Below are 9309 nucleotides of genomic sequence, written 5' to 3' on the forward strand. Positions count from 1 at the left end.
GACCTGAGCCGAAGGCAGAGGCTTTAACCCACTGAGCCACCCAAGTGCCCCTATAATTTGTCATTTTTATCCTTTAGTTAGGTATAAGCTAATTAACAGTAATGTCATGGTTTAAAAAGAAGTTCTGGGGGGCCCCTGGGTGGCTCAGTGGGTTAAGCCTCTGCTTTCACTCAAGTCATGACCTCAGGGTCCTGGGATCAAGCCCCCACGTCAGGCTCTCTGCTCAGCAGGGAGCCTGCTTCCCCCTTCTCTCTATGCCTGTCTCTCTACCTATCTATGATCTCTGTCTGTCAAATAAATAAATAAAATATTTTTTAAAAAAGTTCTGGGGGAAGACTTTGGTTTCATGATATATTTGTGAATTAGGGGATAGATGTTAACCATTATTTTATAGATAAGTGATTTGTATATGGTTAGTTACAAATAAAAATGGCACTGGAACCCAGGCCTTCTGACTTTTTTTTTTTTTTTTTTTTAAAGATTTTATTTATTTATTTGACAGAGAGAAATTACAAGTACACTGAGAGGCAGGCAGAGAGAGAGAGAGGGAAGCAGGCTCCCTGCCGAGCAGAGAGCCCGATGTGGGACTCGATCCCAGGACCCTGAGATCATGACCTGAGCCGAAGGCAGCGGCTTAACCCACTGAGCCACCCAGGCGCCCCTCCTTCTGACCTTTTAATTAGCATTTCTGCTAAGTGTATAAAACCTTTGCTTGTGCAGTGAGTGACACAACCAGCAGCGTTGAAATCCCTTCTTGACAGGAAAGCAACTTTGTCTCAGTTTTACAATTAATTGACACACCTTTTAGCAAATGCTCAGTATAATATTGTTTGTAAGGCTATTCTGTGTAGAATTTAAAAGGATCTTAATTTTCTTTTTTGTATCTTTATGCCAGTAGTCTGAAAAGCTCAGCAAACCCAAATTATTTTAAATACTTACACAATTCAAATGGTAAGCGTTGTTGGCATTTTTGGAAGGATAAAAGACTAAGTTAGCAAATACCTTGTTTAATTTGGGTTTAGGATTAAATTTAAATTATAGTTGACTTCTTCTGTAGGTACAATGTTTTCTTCTGTTTTGTACCTGGATCTTATCGAGAATCTGAGGAAAGCTATTGACTCATTCCCCAGAAAAATGTATATATTCATGTTTTTATAATTACAAGATATTCCACACACCCAGGAAAAGAACACTTGTGACAGAGTCCCAAGAACACTTCTACAAAAAGAAATTCACCTTTTTTTCGCAAGGCATATTGCTCAAATATTTGTTAGAGGGAGAAGAGCATTATTACATCTTTCCTAAAATAGAGCTAACGAAATAATATACATTTACCATCTAAAAGGGATTAACTATGAAGGGGTACCTCAGAACTGAGACAGAGTTGACATTTCTGCTGTTTAAATTTCTCCATTTAATAGTTAACATGAGTAGTTAAGTAACTAAATTTGAGTTCTGAATCAAAAGAAATTAATCAAATGAGTTAATCTATTTGAAAGCTTTGACTTGAAGAGTTATGCATATATGTTATGTATATGACTACTCTCTAGGAAGACTGTATAATGAGAATTCAAAGCAAAGTATAGGTTCCAGATGTTTCAAACTGGCAACATATCAGCTGCTTATTAGCCATACACTTAAGTAGCCAGAGTTCTTTATCTCATAATGACCAGGTTAACAGGTGGTTGGAAAAGGACATTTAACCATAAGGAGTCTATTTAAAATATAATCAATTTGCTACTCACTGCTCATTAAACTAGGAACCAGTGCTTTGCCTGATGTCATTTTTGTCAATTCGTGCTGACATAAGGAAAATATATAAAACATGACAAATGAGTTGTAAACTAAAATCATTTAATTGAATTTGTTTGAATATTTGTAAGTTGGAAGTATAAATTTTGCAGCTCTGTATCAGTCCACTAAGAAAGTCCACTTTCTTTTTTTTTTTAAAGAAAGTTTGTCCTTGAAATCCTAAACCGTGTAACCAGAATGTAGACATCCCTAGTCTGCTTACATTTGAACTATTGGGATCATTTTATGTCACGTGCTTCTTAGGTGTTTTACTTTGCCTCTGTCCTCTCTTCAGATCTCGCCTGCATCTTAACTTAAACACCGTATCATTACAATTAACTTTAAGAGAATATTCATTATAACAAATATGATAAAGCAAGAAAGTAGTAGGGAAAATTATTCTTAGAAAATGTGACTAGCAATCCCAAGAGAATTGATAAGCTATTTTTAGAACCATCAAGATGGTTAAATATGTGCAAACCAGTTTTTGTTGTTTTGTTTTTAATTTCATGAAGGAATTAAAAACAGTGTTCATAGAAGCTGCCAAGTCTTTGAAAACCAGAGAGGCAATAGTTTTCGTGCCCTTTCCCTGACTTGGGGCCACTATGTCACTCATATCTAGCTGCAGTTCCTTGCTTCTTTAACCTTATGGACTAACCATGGTCTAAGACACAGGGAGAGTAAGGGACAGACATTGTTGCGTACCGTTTCCCCCATTTGAAGTGTATTTTCTTAGTAACCATTCCTACTCTGGACAGTCATCTCTCCAATAGAATCAAACTTTAGAGTCTCACCTCCAAAGCAATTACAGCTGCTTGAAACCACCATATATTAGGAATATTTGGAGTGGGGAGAGAAAACTATTCCTTAATTCTGGGGTAACTAACAAATAGTGATGGCTCTCACTTCAAGGCACGGTCTGGTCAGAGTCTCCAAGTCCTTATGGCTTTCGTTGTGTAGAGAAGATATCAGGGATTGATGTTTTCCTCTCATCTTATACATTATGATCTCTGTGTGCTTGTATGTATGTGGAGACCCTATAGTTGTTTTAATAAGATAGAAGATTATCAGATAAATCCACAATCTGCTATGTCTCCCCTCATCTAGAAAGTCACCTGAGAACAGGCTTTCTGGTTTCCCATTCTGCTAATCCTAGAGGGTTCTGGTCCACACAGTCCAAGCTGGTTCACACTTATGTTCATGACTATATAAAGAAGGAAGGGGAAGAAGCTATAAGGAAGAGGGTAAGAAGAAGACAAGACCTTTCCCTATAAGGGAAAGTGTGTACATCTTGTCCAGTCACATGACACTAGCCAGGTCTTAACCACGTAGCCACACCTACTGCAAGAGTGCCTGGGAGAGGTAGTCTTTGCTCTGGGTCAACAAGTATAAACTTTAACTTTACAGATTCCTTCTTGTAGAATGCTATGGAAAAATATTGTATAAATAGCAATCTCTACTATACCATCAGTTGGGCTAGATTTTATGACATGGCAGACAAAATGATTACCAGGACATCCAAGACCGACATCCTACCAGGTTGGAAGCCCCAGTGGAAAAAAGCAATATTTTCTGATATCTCTGGCTAATAATTCCTGGAGGACCTGGGACTCTGGGTAGCCACTTGTAATCAATAAAGTTGGAGGATGGGAATGTTGAGGAAGACCGTTAAGGAAATAACTTCAATAAAGAGTCATAGTTCCCACAGAGACAGTAAGAGTTCCAATGATGGGAATGTTCAAGTTATGGAATGTATTTTGTTTTGACCAGATCTTAGGATAGGAGGGGAGGTTTGGAATGGGAACAAGCTGGCAATGGTGGTTAACATCAGATCTTGGAAACTTTATATTCCGTGCCAGGGAATTGACTATTTTTGCATATAGTGTGAATTCACTGAGAATGTTTAAGTAGGGACTTGACGCAATTGAATTTGTTTTCTCGAGATTCAGCTTCTGAATGTATTGACGCCCAAGATTGAGGGGCAAGAATGGTTAAAGGACGTTGTTGTGGTCCAGTGAGAGGGTGCAGTCCTCGGCAGGAACGGTAGCTGTGGACTTAGTGAGTAGGTAGGAGCGGACATGAGAGGTTGAAGAGATGGAGCTGGACCTCTAATTGTATGTTTGGTGATGAGAGAGCTGTAGATACATGAGAAAGGAAGGACTATAGGCTATTTCCCAAGATTCTTGCTTGAATATTGTGTTCATGTCTAAGCCAAACTTCTGTACCAAAGAGGCCCTAAGATAAAGGGTGGAAACTTGTTTCTCTCCACTGAGTCCAGAAGTGAGCAGTCACAGGCTGGCGGGGAGGGTCTGCCCAGTAAGATTCTTCATGAGCCCAGGTCCCTGCATCATTTTCCCCCCAACTCCAAGTGAGTCATCCTCATCCCCATAGACAAAAAGCACACTCACCACAATTATATCTATGTTGCCAGCCTGCAAGAAAAGGGAAAGAGAAGAAGTGCAAAAAATTCCTTTTTTAATGGACTTTTACATAATTGTGCCACTTTTCCATTGGGGAGAATTTAATCATACAACTATATCCAGCTGCAAAGTGGACTGGGAAATAGTCATTAGAGGGGTAGCTCTTTGCCCAGCTAAAACTCAGTGTTCTATTACTAAATAGACTAATAAACTAAAATATTTTAAGAGAGACATGTCCAGGCTTCCTGTATTCAGATGAAGACAGTTCACAACACCATGCAGGCTTTATTATCTTGATGGTCATTTCAAATCTCCCTAATCCTCCTTCCACAATAATTCACACCCAAAAGTTAAATTCCATGTAATCCCAAATAAAGATTTTTCTCAAGGCAGAAATTAAACCTTCATAGTGTCAGAGATCTTTCCACTCCCTTTTTTTCTGGGAACCCACTGCTGAGCCCCCTCATTCTTCCCACACCCCAACAGCTCTCACTAAGAAGAAAAAGAGGAGAATGAAGAGGCCAATTAGCGGAGGCTGTCAGGGTTGACCAAGGGGTTAGCGCTGTCAATGTGTTTAAGAGTCTTAGGTGTCATATCAGATCTGGAGACACGAGTAGACGCACGTGGTGTCCCACATCACAACAACCTCCAATTTCAGCTGCAGCGATGGCACACACTCCCAGACCGTGCTAACAGTCCACTTTACTTTGCTTTTCTGGCTAGAGGTTTCTCTGAAAGATCATGCTCTTGGGCAATGCTCTTGCAACAGCACAGGAGGAATTCAAGGGGAAGTTAAGGCCCCCAGGGCAGTCCTTAAGCAACAGAGGTTGGGAATTGGTAGGTGTATGTTGCAGGATCCCAGCTTTAAGAAAGAGACATCTCTGAAATGCATTTGGTATGGATCCTCAGAGGGTCCCTTGCTGGACTGTACCCCAGTCTCCCACCACAGTAATCAATTCAGTAACACCTCTTCCCTGTGTCATTTTCAGGGTATGGCCAACCAGATCACATCACAGAAAGGACTTGGCCCTTAGAAGGTCCGTGGGTGGTATTTGGCAAAGAAGTTTCAATCTGAAGATTTGCTTGGGGGCAGAAGCCTAGAAAGAATGAATCAGAATAAGTGAGATGAAGCTTTAATTAGCCATCTGCCAAATATGGGTTCACCCAGCCATGAAAGGGCGCAGGTGAGTTAAAGTCTCACAGCCCCCTTCTTATAAAATGACAACAAAAAACTTAATGTTTTTATAACAATTGTGTTGCCAACAATTTTTTCCCCCTAAGATTTTTTTTAAATTTTTTATTTCTTTTCAGCGTAACAGTATTCATTGTTTTTGCGCCACACCCAGTGCTCCATGTAATCCATGCCCTCTCTAATACCCACCATCTGGTTCCCCCAACCTCCCACCCCCTGTCCATTCAAAACCCTCGGATTATTTTTTAGAGTCCATAGTCTCTCATGGTTCACCTCCCTTCCAATTTCCCCCAACTCCCTTCTCCTCTCCATCTCCCCTTGACATTTTCCCTAAGATTTTATTTATTTGTTTGACAGCAAGAGACACAGCGAGAGAGGGGACACAGCAGGGGCAGTGGGAGAGGGAGAAGCAGGCTTCCCGTGGAGCAGGGAGCATGATGTGGGGCTCGAGGCTTGATCCCAGGAGCCTGGGATCATGACCTGAACCAAAGGCAGACCCTTAATGACTGAGCCACCCAGGTGCCTCTACCAATAATAGTCAGCCTAAATCTAGTTAAGCCATTAGAACAAACTTCTAGTTTACAGGAGAGCCTGGCCAGAAGGACGAAGTAAAACTAGTATGAAGAAGCAATCAGCCAAATCCAGAACGTGAGTTATCCAGCAGGACAACTAACAAAATGTCAACAGGACTCTCTCTTCCCTTACATGGTAAGATGGGAAGAAGCGGAAGGGCAGGTGTGTCCTACTCAATGGAAAGGAAGAGACACTTCCCAGTGGAAGAGAGAATACCTCAGCTTGTGTTTTTGGTTGCTTTGAGTCTTTAACACCTTATGGGGCTCAGGCAAAAATCCATTAAGAGAATAATGAGGACCCTGGGCCCAGAAGCTCAAAGAAAGGGAGGAGATGGACCAAAGCCCAAGGGTCGGGGTCATACTGGAACGGGAGCCACGACCCTCCTTTCAAAGTTGGAGGGAGAGAGGCTCACAGAGATAGAGATGAATTTCTTAATTCTTTCGTTGAATTAGGATGCCAGGTTTTCTGCTAAAAGAAAGGGAGTGGCTTGGAGCTGAGAGTTTACCTATTCACCGGTTATCTTTGTGAGTTAAACTTTACAGGTTCCAGGGCACCTGGGTGGCTCAGTGGATTAAGCCGCTGCCTTCGGCTCAGGTCATGATCTCAGGATCCTGGGATCGAGTCCCGAATCGGGCTCTCTGCTCAGCAGGGAGCCTGCTTCCCTCTCTCTCTCTCTCTGGCTGCCTCTCTGTCTACTTGTGATTTCTCTCTGTCAAATAAATCTTTAAAAAAAAAAAAAACAACTTTACAGGTTCCTTCTTGCAGGGATAGGGCCTATTTCATCTTTATATCTCTCATAATACCAATCAAAGTGCTTCGAACAGGGTTTAAAGAAAAATCAAGACTGGAGGTGTTACTGTAAAATAGGACTGTGACTATGCTAGATCTTAACAATATATTACTAAAATTATTTTAAGAGTAATCCTTAAATAGTTTGAATTTCTGTATATTATTCTTGACCACTAAGTGATTCTTGATTTTTTTTGTCAATTAAACTCACAGAATACTAAAGCCCACTTTTCTTATTTAAACCTAAAGAACTGTAGGGGTGCCTAGGTGGCCCAGTTGGTTCAATGTCTGCCTTCGGCTCAGGTTCCCTGCTCAGTGGGGAATCTGCTTCTCCCTCTGTTGCTCCCCCAGCCCCCTGCTAATTCTCAATCTCTCTCTCTCATGAATAAATAAATAAATAAATAATCTTTAAAAAATAAAATGCACAGTATTATTTCTTAGTGTTACATTATGCTTTTATATTTATATTTATAGTTATATTTGGTATTTATACTACTTATATTTTTAGTATTATATTTTGACCATTTCAGTTCAGATATACCTCAGTAATCTCAAATCAGAGCATTGAGCTAACTTAATAAATTTCAAAGTTTTCTTATATTAAAATTCACAGTTATGATATTAAATATGTCAAGGTAATGATAAAGTATACTTTCTCAAATAGTACCTCTGTGTACTCACTGAATACCATTTGAATATAACTTTGAGAAGCAATAAAACCATCCAAATTTGAATCAATTTGCACAGTATCAAGGTTCAGACTTAAAGATATGATTATGTCACTTTTTATTTTAAAACGCAATAAATTTATATCAAAAAGTCTACACATTTCTCATCACAAAGTTTGGAATTACAGCCGGAGTCAAAATTAAAATAACCATGTGATTTAATGCTTGAGGTCTCTGAAATGTCAAGAACTTTTAATATGGTCAATTTCTGATTTTGTAGGAACTCAGATCCTTTCTTTTCCCATGTTGACTGTCTGCTGGCTCTGTGAGTGTTCGAGAGGAGAGACAGGATGGGGAGCTGGAATCAGCCAACTGAATTGCTTATTAGGAGACTCAGAACATTTGGAGAAAGGTGAGGCACAGCCAAGTGTTTCAAATAAGGTCTCCGTAAGCTAAGGGTTCTGTTCATTTTTCTCTATGTGTCGTCCAGTTTTCTCAGCACCATTTGTTGGGGACTGTTCTTCCCTCATTGGCTGTTCTTGAGTCCCTTGTCAAATATTGACTGACCTTATATGCAGGAGTTTATTTCTGAGCTCTGTATTATGCTCTGTTGATCTATGCATCTCTATTTATGCCAGTGACATACTGTTATAATTATTATAGTTTTGTAATATAGACACACCTTTATTTATTGTGCTTTCTTTTATTGCACTTCATAGATATTATTAGTTTTCTTTTCTTTTCTTTTCTTTTTCTTTTTTAACAAACTGAAAGCTCTTAGCCCTCCTGCATCGAGACAGTCTATTGGCATCATTTTTCCAGCGGCATTTGCTCACTTTGTGTTTCCGTGTCACATTTTGGTAGTTCTCACAATAATTCCAAATTTTTATGATTGTATTTGTTATGGTGGTCTGTAATCAGTGGTCTTTTGTATTATGATAGTAATTATTCTGGGTTACCTCAAACCATACCCATATAAGTTGACTTCACTCAATCAGTGAAGCACCAACTCTTGATTTTGGCTCAGGTCATGATCCCAGGGTCATGGAATCAAGCCCCATGTCAGACTCTACGCTGGGCGCGGAGCCAGCATAAGATTCTCTCTCTCCCTCACCTTCTGCCCCTCTTACCATGTGCTCTCTCTCTCTCAAAAAAAAAAAAAAAAAAAGTTGGCAGGCTTAATGAATAAATGTTTTGTGTGTTCCGACTGTTCCACTGATCTTCTCTTTCCCTGTCTCTCTTCCTCTCTTTGGGTTTCCCTATTCCCTGAGATAACAGCAATATTGAAATTTGGCCACTGAATAATCTTATGGTGTCCCCTAGGTATTAAATGTGAAAGGAAGAGTTGCATGTCTCTCCCTTTAAATGAAAAGCTGAAGCTCATTATCATTAAGTGCAGTGGGGAAGGCATGTCAAGACCCAAAACAGACCAAAAACTAGGCATTTTGCACCAAGTTTTGAATGCAAAGGAAAACTTCTTGAAGAAAATTAAAAGTGCTACTCCAGGTAATACACAAATGGTAAGAAACTGAAACAGCCTTATTGCTGAGATGAAGAAAGTTCGAGTGGTCTGGATAGAGGATCAAGTCAGCCCCAACATTCCCTTAAGGCAAAGGCTAATCCAGAGCAAGGCCCTAACTCTCTTCAATCCTAGGAAGGCTGAGAGAGGTGGGGAAGCTGCAGATAAGTTGGAAACTAGCAGAAGTTGGGTCATGAAGTAAGGAAAGAAACCTTCTCCATAACATGAGAGTGCAAGGTGAGGCAGCAAGTGCTCATAGAGAAGCTGCCGCAAGTTCTCCAAATCTGGCTAAGATCATTCATGAAGGTGGCTACATTGAACAACAGATTTTAAGTGTAGACTAAAAGGTCTTCTGTT

Source organism: Mustela nigripes, chromosome 15, assembly GCF_022355385.1.
Source record: "Mustela nigripes isolate SB6536 chromosome 15, MUSNIG.SB6536, whole genome shotgun sequence".
NCBI lineage: Eukaryota > Metazoa > Chordata > Mammalia > Carnivora > Mustelidae > Mustela > Mustela nigripes.